The following is an 11,986-nucleotide window of genomic DNA, read 5'->3' as shown; positions in this document are numbered from 1 at the left end:
TAGACTAAACAGTTTAATTTGAACTTCTGTGTCTGTTGCACAGCTGTGTTTCTGGGGGGGGGGGGAGATAACTGTTTTGAATCTGTTGGTACTGCAGGAATCTGAATTAAAAATTTAAGTAATTTGAGGAAAAGCGAGACTAAAAGGTACTCTTATTTCCATGACTGTGCCTAATGTGAAAAATTTGCTATTGAAAAATGCCAGTGATGGCAACTGTGCTTGTACAAGCCTGTACAAAAGGATTCTGTGCAGCAGAAGTATCTTGTTTAATTTTTTTTTAATTTAAAAAGGCTTAGTAAAGGCAGGGTTAGGTTCAAAAATGTACTTTTAAGACACTGAAGGTTAGTGCGGTACGTCTTGATTTATTACCAATTAGCTATGAAATGCATTAGAGCATTTGCAGACAATATGCAAGCTCGCATTATTCTATATATTATTTATCAGTCTTCTCCTATTACAAACAGATCTGTAATTGGAATGCTTTCTTCCATGGTGTGAAATCCTGGGGTTTTTTTTAAAGAAGGGGGTGAGGAGGGAAGCATGCCTGTGGCCAAGAGTTCTGGTAGATTTTCTTCTACAGGGACCATCTATGTTCTTCCCTGTTTTTCACCAGTTGTCATAGATGTTCTGGTTTGAATTAAATTAGGTGAAGGTGGCAAAATAACTTGAAATAAAACATGTTTTAGGAATTCATCTGGGATGTATTTTTTAATTCCAAATTTTCAGAGCAGGAAAATGCTTTTTGTGCATTTCTTACTGCCTGGGATACCTGATAGGTCCGGTACTATGTTTGTACTCAAAAAATACCCGATCAGGTTGTATGGCATTGCGAGTCACCGAGTGTTAGTATTTTCACATTTTGAAGTGAGAGGTTTCCTTCTCCAGCTCTGCTCAACAGCCTGTGCTGTGGTGTTTAATCACTTGGTTTCACTGTCAGCTCGAACTGATAGGAGGCTGCTGGGGGCGTCAGCCTTGGCTGCCTCTTCCCACCTGTGGTTTGTGTCGGCACTAATTACTGCAGGGCTGTACGACGAGTCTGGTCAGCTCTCTGATCTGACTGAAATGAACCCTTAAGAAAAGTGGGTTTATCCCTATTCTGTGTGGCTGCAAATACTGACACAGAGCAGAGGATTGGAATGTCCAGTTCAGGCGGGGAAGGCTAGAAATGCTTCTTACTATTTTTGTTTTGGTTTGATTTAAGCCAGTCATAGCAGAGCACCCTAGGGCTAAGATAACTTGAGTTGTGCCACAACTACAAACAGAGATACATAACTGCAGTGGTACACCTTTCACAAATTGTGGTGTTCTGCTCCTGGAAACAAACTTCTTTTTTTTCCTTTTTTATGTTATTTCAGTAACTCAGAAAAACTAAGCCACAGGGCCTTACTCCAGAAGTTGTTAAAAAGTCAGACTTTTTCATGTATTTTATTAGCACCACTGAATGCGACTTAAATTGTGGCCTTAGAAATAGCAGTCTGGAAACCAGAACGCAACTACAGAAATTATTGAAAGAAAATAAACGAGAGGAAATATGGGGTTTAGTACACTAAACCTCGTAGACTTCTTCCTAGGCTTTCTTACCCACTCAGCTAATATCCTTACCTGCTCGATTCTCCATTTTAATTCTAGTCCAAAGACATCTTTGTGTTGATGTAAGCGGACAATTCCTGTTGACTACACGTCTCAGGTGACTCAAGTCAAAGGAATTCTAAGAGTGGAGGCATTTGTCTCTCCAGATCTCCATTTCATATGATATATAAGTAGCATGTGTCTGCAACTTCCTCTTCTCAGTCAAGTAATGCTGCCTCATGGATGTCAGCCAGATCAAAAATGGAGGTTGCTTGTTTTTTTTAGGCTCATGGCATATCAAGGTTGGCTCTGCTTAGTGTGGAGATCATCTGCCACTAAAAATCTTTGGAACGTGTGATGAATAGATGCTTACTGCTCTTAAAACATAAACCTGAAAGGTACTGAGTACACCTGTGATAAACACTCCAGTCAGTCTCCTGGATGAAACCCTTGGGTTAAGAATAATTCTTGGCCTGTAAAGCAGCAGCTTGTTGAGCTCCGTGTGTGTATATATACATATAAACAAAAATTAACTTTCAAATAAAACTTGTTCCTGCAGGGTTAAAGCCTAAACAAAGTTTTCTATCTGCAAGCTCAATGTGGTCGTTGAAAACCAACTGTGAGGGGTTTTTTTGTTTAGCATGTAATTACTGACAGTGATGATTCTGGAAACAACTTAGTTGGCAGTATTGTTGATGAAGAACAGAATATGGTTGGCTCTTCAGCTATTATTCCCCAGGCTAATGTCAATAAATATCCATTTTAATCAGCAGTAAAGAAACTTTGGCTGGAAAGATATGATGAATGTCAGATCTTGATAATGTGAAGCAACAAAAGAGCTTTTAAAAAGCTTTTCTAACCGGCACCAGACTTATCTTTCTGATTATATAAGCAGGATTTCTTCACTGTTGTGTTGTTCAGTGCTAATCATGGAATTGCAGATTCACTCTCTTTCGTATGCTGTATAGAGTATGAACCAAATGATGTCAAATACATCGGCAGAAGCTGTAGTGGTTATACATGGAAAGGCCTCCTTAGCTAGACCCTGTATGCCCATGAAGGAGAGCATCCTTCCTTCGCTGAAGGCTGTTAGTGCTTTGCTATGGGCACTCTCCCACTCTGATCTTCAGGGCAATGGTGCAACTGTCACTAGCTCTTCCCACCTGGGAGTGGAAGAGCTGGTCTGTGGCCAGAATTGTGAGCGTGCAAGTGTTGCTTTGGGTAGCAGTGCTCCCTCTGCCAAGTGAAAGTCTCCTGTATGTCAGTCCATATTGACAGCCTCCATCAGGCTGCCCAGTGTATGGAGTTGCATTGCTGTGCTCTGTTTGAGCTGTAGCTGCCTTGTCCTGACTGTTACTCCTGTTTTTTTTCCTTTATTTCGCCCTTCCCACTGAGGTTAGGGAGAATTAGGAATGTGTGTCAAGAGGTATAGCCTGTGTGTGCTAAAGACTGTATTTACTTTTCAGGTTCTCCCTTTAAACTGGTTGTTTGACAAATACGACCTGATTAAACTAGCCACTTGGTTTCATAAAGTGTCATACCAGTTAAATGAATGAGTACTATGGTAGGCTGAGAATTGCGTAGTGAATTCTTCACTGCTGGACAATGGAAGCATCCAAATTACTGTTTTCTCTCCTTTACCAGCTATAAGGTATTTCTAGAAGGTCTGTTTGTCTCCCTTGCCGAGTTCTGACCCTCTCAGTTGTTCCAGTCGATCACAGCATTCATAATGGGAGGGCAGTTGCACACTCCAGTGAATAAATCTGCCTTCATGGATTGATAACTTTAGTGCCACGTTGGATAGCATTTTCCTTTGTAGGACAGCATTCAGAATTTTGTGAGATGGAAGCCATGGCTGTTCACCCTTAAGACTGATGATGTAGCAGTCTAAAAACTGCCTTTTAATTATATGTACTGGAACCAAAGAATTGGTTATGCAAACATTGGCACGGGCATACTGGGTCTGACAAAATCTGCCTTGCTCCATGTCCCGATTTGTGCCCTGGTCAGTGGTAGGAGGGAAGTAACATCAGGACAAGTACAGGAAATCTTCATCTGATGTCTTCCTATTTTATAATATAGGAAAATAATGCAATATTTTATAATATATGATGACTTAGGGATTCCCAGAGCAGTAACTGGTATATAGACAATTATGGTTGAGTGTTTGCTGTGACACCTCTTGGTAGTTGCCAGAAATGTAAGTCTGTGTTTTGACTTTCCAGTAGAATTCCTTCGTCAGCAGTCGCAGGATGCCCTGCTGTGCTGTTTCATGGATATATCTGCGCAGTAAGACACTACCTCTGTGAATATCCTTAGGGCTAACCTTTTTTCTCTTACGCTGAGTAGTATTCAGCAGTCTGTCTGTTCTTAAAGATGTTAATGATAAATGGGAAGTAAAATGTAACACATTGTTAGGAAGGGCTGCAGTGAAACTTGTCTTCACATGTTTCATTTGAAATATTTTTGTGTTTTTTTAACACTATGATATGTTTCCTGATAAGTTTTTCTATAAATAAGAGTGCTGGTGGGGAGTGCGCAGCCAGAATTTACCATGTATTTATATGTTGTGTGCCTGAGTTAGAGTAATGAAGCAATTTAGTGTCTCAAATGTTCATCATGTCCTGGAATGTTTAGATTATTAACATTGTAAGGGATGGGCTTTAAGTACAGTTTTTTCTTATTATAATTAAAATGCTGAATCAAATGAGGCTATCATGATTGTTACTGGTCTGACAGCTTTCCAAGAAATTCTATAATATCACTTCGTAGTATTTCATACAAAGATGAGGTAACAGTTAAGGTAATAAACATTCCTAGAGACTTTTGTAAGATTACATTTTATTAGTTCATTTGGCTGATGAGAAAGGTATTTTTCACTATTGTATAAAATAAATGCATTAAAAAAAATGTTGATACCGTTTGTCCTCCCTGTTCTAGAAAGAAAGCTTCCTGCTTACTGTAAATAAACATGGATTTTTGCAGGTCATGGGCATTCTAATTTCTTAATGTTTTTCAGCTCTTCGAATGGATATCAGATTCTCTCTCAGCTGTTGGCACCTTCTTAAGCAGAATAAAGAACTTTGATACTAGTCCTCCTCTGCCCTGTGTGTTTCTAATGCTCTGAATGTTAAGATATCTCTAATCATACAGATACTGGATAAAGCTAACATCTACCAAAAAGGTTTCAGTTATCTGCACCTTCATACTTCATTTGCTTTTTACTTTCTTTTCTTTTCTTTTTCTTTCTCTTCATGCTAATCATTATCTGGCTATGAAAGGATGTCGGCTCATCATTGGGGGAAGGCTTTTGCGAAAAGGTGGGTTTTGCATTGTGTTCCAAATATAGTTGGTCTTAGGCTCAGTCCCTCCCTCACAGTAAGGTCTCTCACAAATGGAGATGTTTTACTCCATTTCCTTCTGGGTTGAGTAATACCAGGGTGAGGCTGGGGGGAGGGGGAGAATGCATTTTTTATTTTGAGAGAGGTTGTCTTGTTGGCTTGAAAACTGATAGTTTTTTAGGGAACCCTCCTACTATGTACAAAAAAAACCCCTTTAAAGTATTTAAAAGATTTTGAAATGGAACCTGATGCATGCCAAGATACGGAAGAAAGTGCTGTCTTGTCGTGAGTGGATTTCAGGAGACTTCTTTTAAAAGAGATGATGACTCTGGCTAGCCTGAAGCCGCACAAAGTACCCGGTCTCCTTGCTCCAGTTCCCCATCTGCAGTATAATGATCTTTCTTTATGTGAAGACAGGTATTTTGGGAAGCACTCAGCCATGGTGAGTGTCATGAACAAGTGTTACCCATACACAGAATGCATGTCCAGGAGATACAGCTCACCTACCACAATGTATGGAAACTTACTACAAATAAACATGTGCTTGTTTTAAGTCTTATGTTTTTAAGACAAACCCCCTTTCTTATTGAAGTCATATAAATGTGGACCTGGGAAAGAAGCCTGAAATTGAATGGAATCTTTGGGGGCCGGGGGTGAGGGGGGCAAAATTTGTGGAGTTGAGGGTCTGCTTGGGAGAAGACAAATGACCTGCATCTCAATTTAGAGAGCAGAGGATGCTATTACTATTTCCCCGGGCTGAGATTGGAGCTGTTAATCTGTTTGAGGAAACTACCCCAGGAAGTAGCTGAGTACAGCCAAATGCTATACAAGGCAATGTGTGACTTGAACTTTTCCTGGACCATCTATATTTTTGCTTTTTGCCTACACCATTTAGCTTCCCATCTACTTATCATGGCTTCTTGAAAATTATTTGGGTGGGAGAAACACTTTTACTCAGTTTTGATTTATGCCTTTTAGTACTGTATGCTACCAGCCCTCCTCTTCATTTCCATAAGCAAAAGAAAATCCATGTTGAAACCGGGAAGCTGTTTTCTGCGGTTTTTAGAAAGCTTGTGTTCTGTTCAATATAATAATCTTGTATTTGACAGAGGAAGGAGTTGCTGATAGATTGACTTATGTGAAGTGAAATAAAGTCCAAATTAGATATGGTTGCAAATGGACAGATTTCTCCAGAGCGAAACATGGCTATGAGCAAGTCAGTTGGAGAGAATTGAACTGCTCAGGAACACACAGCTTGATATTCAAAAACCACAGCTGAAAAAGGTCATATTCTTGAAAAGAAATGATCTGGGGTAGGGTGGAAATGCAAATCTCCATACAAGGAGATTGTGTTAAATTTATCAACGCTAGTCCAAATAAGTTCACAGCTGTTAATTCCTCCCTTTAAGTGCAAAGCTAGAAAGCATGAAAAAAATGATAGGACACAAAAAGTCATTCCTCCACAGAGGACAGTGAAGCTCTCAAGATACGTTAACTGGTGTGGTTTACTATATGGAATAAAATTTGTTAGTATAACAATCTTTCTTCTACCTAATATTATTTATATAAAGTAGGATATGAGTAAGATCAGTTCTGAATAACCTGTACAGAGGTTCTCTGGTTTGGGAATACGTGGTACCTGATGCCCGCATCTCAGCTGTCTCATAAGCTAACTCAGGTCTAACACAATTTATTAGTTCAAGCACAAGACAGCACAGGTGCAGATACTCTGTTTTCAGTCAGCTGTGTGGTTCAAAAGCAGCCTACCTGTTGAATCTGTCTGCTGGAGAGCCTAAGCTAGTAAGTCCTGCTTGGAGGCAGGCTGGCTCTTGCTGAAGCCAGCTTGTGCGCCTGTGCCGTGTGCCCAGGTGTGAAAGGGCTATCGTCTAAGTAGTTCTGATACACTTCCTTTTCTGAGGTAAGTGATCAACTCAGTGTAGTGCAACGTAAGTAGTACAGCTGTATTCCTGGGATGCTGTACTTGAACTAAGAGTGAGCCTTCCTCTAATATATCCAAGAAATATCCTCATGGCCCTGTACAGAACATCTCAATCGCTGGGGTAGCAATGTAGGAGGATGTTAGCATCTAGCATCAGCAGTTGCTGCTTTTTTCTAGCTGGTCTGAATAACTTGACACTAGAAGGTACCAAAGGAGCTGACAGAGAAGTTCTCCGCGTTGTGTGTGGCAAGGTTTGTTAGAAGTCAAAGTTTAGGGAAGTATAGAGGATTGGCATTGCTGTGCCAGCATATACAGGGGTAAATAAGATGGCCTGAGCAGCCAGCACTAGCCTGGCATTAAGGGCATGCAAAATAGTGAAATTGTTGATACAGGATTTCACTGGCTTTAGTAGTTCCTTCAGCTGGGCAACTGCTCTTGTCCTTGAGAATTATTGATTGATAAACACGTACCTGTTGTTATAGGTCTCGAGATATTACTGAGAACAATGAATTGTTATCAAGCATTGAATTTTTACTGGATCTTGTTACGGGTGTGCTTCTTGTTCCTGTGCCAGTTATTAGTGGTTTGGAAGAAATGTATACTACTGCTCCTGAAAACTAGGATAAAGATTGCTAGAATATTAAATAGGGCAGGATGGGCCAATCATCAGGAACACATAATAACCTGCATGTAAGGAAACTCCGCATTTCACTTCAGCCAAATGTGAGATCACACATGTAAGGAACCAGGAATGAAAGTCATTGTGTGTGGTAAGGGAATGGGAAGCAATAATCCTTAAAAAGAGTTAGGGTCAGTGTCAGGTGGTCAGATACAGATGGTCTTCTGCCAAGAAGGCTAGTTCTGTCCATGTAGAGTCAGAGGAGCGTTAAACAGAAGATGCAGTCTCTGTGTTTAGTCCTAATGCACCTACTGTTGGTATGGCATGTCCAGTTCTAGCATGAGCCCCACAAAAAGATGTTGGGAAAATAGGAGAGGATTCTGAAGAGAACTACAAAAAAATGTTTCCTTGTATTTAATAATTCTTACAGCAGCCTGTTTAGGGAGCTCAATATATATCTAACTTACTAAAGTGAAGGGGTAATGTGATCGTAGTAATTAAGTACCCATATGGGAAGTACAAATCTGGTGACAATGCAGTAGCCAGGCAGTAAGGAGAAGCTAAAGCCAGATTGATACTAAAACATTATATGCACCACAGTGTGTGTTTGTTGGGTTTTTTTTAATAGTAACTATTGAAACAATTTTCCAAGAGTTGCTGTAGACTTCCATCAGTAGTATTTCTTAAATGAAATGAATGTGTTTTTAAAAATAATTTGATCACAGCTGTTGCACTCAAATTAACAAACCAAGGAACTTAAGATGCCAGAGTATATGGTCACAAGGTTACATCAGGTTATTAAATAGAGTGTGAAACTTGCCAAGTGTCATGCAAGCATGGATTTGTTCATTTGTGCCTGTACCGTCGTTGTTAGCTCTTGAGTTATGATCTCACATCCTTATGCTACAGTGGTTTTCAGACTGAGTGTTGCTGTATGCCAGACTTCTGGTTGTCCCCTCTGGGTTTCAGCAAGAGTAGTAGTAGTAGAAGAGCAAGATCTGGGATTTCTGGTATGACTGTGAATTTAGTGTGTCATCTTCTGTGTGGCCAGACGTTTGCCCCACATTTGCAGACTACTGAGCATTTCTAACTGATACTTTTAGCGAAGTTGGTGTATAGACCTCAACCATGAGTTGAGAACTAAGGGACATGAGGGGACCTGCTCTTTCAAACAGGCTGTCAGGAAATGAAAAAATACTTTACTGTTATCTTAACCATGTGATCTAATGAATAAAGACTATTATAGGTATGATATATACCCATTGATTTTTACAATTAATAGCTGTTCAGGGAAACAGTGAAAGGGACTTAACAGATTGCAGACAGTATCTCAGATCTCTGTAACTGGTGCTCAGACTATTAATATCCAAGGTTTCTATGCATTAGGTAAGATTTCTTCCCTTGTTCTCCAGGCCATCCTGGGTGTTTCCAGTTATGAGGTTTTGTAGGAACAGGAGTCTAGTACAAGAGAAAAAAACCCTTTTATTATAACATGTAGTATTAAACTGTCCAATGAGGGTGAACGTTTTACTGTGTACTTTTGGAAAAGCTTTGTTTGTGTCTCCTTTCCAAAGGCTTTCCTGCTCTAGTTAGGCACAGTAATGCAAAGGGGAAATAATATCAAACACCTCCATGTTCCATAACTGATTCGGTAGTCCACATAGGTTACTTAAAAATGCTCAACTACTGCTGCAGTTCAGGTGATGTTCCACTTGGTCTTTACCAGGGGATGAAATGGATACTGTGTTATGAACTGGCAACCTCTTTATTGTCCCCATCAGAGCAGAGTTCAGTGTGAATCTGAAGTTTGAGTTGGATCCTTTGAAGGTTTCTTCAAAGGAGTGGCTAATCTTTTTGAATGTTGTTGTATGCTTCTTATCATTGATGTGTTTTGTCTTCATTTCTCAGCCTTATCTGTGTATGTTTTTATTGCAGCACACGTCCCATGGAGACGGACGGCAGGAAGTTTCCTCTCGAACTGGGCGCTCTGGAGCTCGCTGCAGGAACTCTATAGCTTCCTGCGCAGATGAGCAGCCGCATATTGGAAATTACAGACTCCTTAAAACGATTGGAAAGGGGAATTTTGCAAAAGTAAAACTGGCAAGGCACATCCTAACTGGCAGAGAGGTAAAGTGGTATGGGTGTAAACAGTAGTGAATTGCAGTAGGTGTGAAGGTTCTCTTAGAATAGCATCATCTAAGTCTGTGAATATTTAGCACATTTTACTACAGATACTGCCCCACTAATGTAGAAAAAATAGAAATGGAAAACTTTATTTTTTTAGTAATGATTACAGAAGAATTTCTCTTGAAAATGGTCTCTTAAATTTGTATTTTTGACAAGTCCTTGTCCAACTGAATTGTATTCACGTTTGCTACTAGAATTCTCTGCTAAATCCTCCATTCCCAAAAAAGGGCTCAATATATAGCAATTAAATAAGCTTGCTGGAAAGACTGCCTCTTGGTGTCTCTATACTGCACAGTGCAGGGCTGTATTGGAGGGGAAGCCAGGAATGAGAACTAATATATCTTCCTGATTATGGTCTGAGTAGCCCAAACGTGGTATTTTCTTGCCAAAGCAATGTATCTCCCAGGAGTTCTGCTAGTGTCTGCAGTGCTGGGCAGCCTTGGGAAGACACTCCAGTTTGTTCCGAGGCGGTTTGTGTGTCTTGCTCAGTGTTGTGTGATGTAGGCAAGCTTTCTCTTGTATCTCTTCATAGTGTCTAACTCAGCTCCATAATTAGTTTCTGCATGCCATTGCAATGTAATAAATAACTTGCACTTAATGATGGTTCTGATTTGGTGAGCTATAGTCCTGTTTGCTTGTTACAAGAAGGTGTTTCTTGGTGCTGTTTTATTAATAGCAACTCTACGTACTGAAAGGGGGAGGAACACCTTGTTGACCTTTTCTTGCCAAACCTGTCTAATGAAGTAAATGTTTGCTGATACTGGCAAGGACTTTTAAAGAAAGCTATGTGGCTGACTGCAGCGCTTTAAGGGAGTTTCTTTTTTTCTGAGCTAATACGGAGTTCAGTAGCACTAGGAGGAACAGAAGGAACATCATTTTGCAAGAGTTGTTGGGAGGGATTATTTTTTTTAAGCTGACAGTTCTGGTGATCAGCAGTTGTCTTCTGGTGGTACAGTTAGTGCTCGTTTGTAGACGTTTTTGGTTAATTGCTTTCCACTTGAGTTCCCTCCTCTTTTTACTGATACTTAACACAGGAAATGCAAATACTTGGTTAGTATTTCTTTGCTATTATTACAGGTATAGGATTTGGAAATAGGTATTGTGTCACACATTGCTTTGCAAAAATCGAAGTACCTTTTCTTTTACTTGCACATAACTGTGTGTTGACCTCTGGTTCATTATTTTTGTTTGAAATTTCAACAAATAAAGTGACAGTGTAAAATCTTTGGCCAAATTTGGAAAGATTTAAGTAGCACATTTCTTCAACTCTCATGAAATAGATGTCACTCAATCAATTCAGAGCATAAATACTTTACAGGACGTGCCCATTGATCCTGGTTACCTAGAATGAGTGACATTCCTTTGAAGGGAACGATAAAGCTAGTTTTATAGGAATATCTTGAAGGTATTTTAAACTTTTTTTTCTTTGTATGAGAGACGAGTAAAAGTTTCTCTTTGCTAGGTGAACTGTACAGCATTGATAATAATTACATATTTTAGATGTGTATGACCAGAATTGATCACAAAATTCTGGATAACAGTTTCCCCAGTGTCATTAATTTACTCTTGCCCTTACAGAAGTATTTATCTGATCCATCTTTAGATTGTACTAACCTTGTTCATAGCTGTCACATTGATGTTTTTTGGTTGTGATCAGCAACAGCACCTTGTACTTTGTTGAATCTTGCTTTCTTTGTTAACTCATCTCCAAGGTTGTTTATATCAGTTTTCCATTGTATTTGATGGTGCCTCTTAACTCCTTCAACAGACATAATCATTATGGTTTGACTTCCTGTGCCAAGGCCACTGATACAGATATTAAACAAAATTGGTCCCAAGTCTTGTCCTTGAAAAACTCTTACTCACTAATTTCCAACCTGATATCTCTTTAGCCATTTTTTTTAATTAAGCTGAAATGTGCACAGAGCTTTATCTAGTTCAATAATTTCCATGCATCCTCCTAGATGAGGCTTTACAGTAGTCCAGATAGTCATATCTTGTGTGTTTCCATAGGGCACAATTAACTGTAGGAAAATATGTTGCATTTAACCCTTCCGTCTGTTTCCTTATTTTTTCCCTGCAAGTTTCGAGCTCAAGACTTTTGTGGTAAATGGCTCTACTAGGAAAAAAGTCAAGTCTGATAATTTCTAAACCTGTGCTGCCATTTTGTTCTTAATAGATGTTAGAAATCTGTGCTAGAAGAATGTTTGTTTGGGTTTTTTTTCTTCTTCCTTTAAACCTGCCACTCTTAAGAATTCCAGGATAATGTTCTTAGTCTGGCCTCAGCCAGACAGCACTCATCTTCCTGAATTTGTGATTTCCTGCAGCCAA

The 11,986-nt window shown here is 39.5% G+C and overlaps 1 protein-coding gene across 8 annotated transcripts in view; it reads left to right on the top strand.

Moving 5' to 3' along the window:
- Positions 1–4,853: 4,853 nt before the first annotated feature.
- The window catches only part of MARK3 (MAP/microtubule affinity-regulating kinase 3), a 56,209-nt gene continuing 49,076 nt past the window's right edge, over positions 4,854–11,986 (top strand). For 4 of the 8 annotated variants that reach the window (XM_009327893.1, XM_009327900.1, XM_009327887.1 and 1 more), the window contains exons 1-2: positions 4,854–4,889; positions 9,404–9,595. The gene's annotated coding sequence lies outside the window, so the exon portion shown is untranslated. Of the gene's footprint in view, positions 4,890–9,403; positions 9,596–11,986 lie in introns of those variants that run through there. The other 4 variants (XM_009327850.1, XM_009327871.1, XM_009327856.1 and 1 more) reach the window with 1 other exon arrangement.

Source organism: Pygoscelis adeliae, unplaced genomic scaffold (genome assembly GCF_000699105.1).
Source record: "Pygoscelis adeliae isolate BGI_AS28 unplaced genomic scaffold, ASM69910v1 Scaffold130, whole genome shotgun sequence".
NCBI classification, from domain to species: domain Eukaryota; kingdom Metazoa; phylum Chordata; class Aves; order Sphenisciformes; family Spheniscidae; genus Pygoscelis; species Pygoscelis adeliae.
Note: the sequence above shows the minus strand (reverse complement) of the source record. Positions and strands in the feature narration are given on the sequence as shown.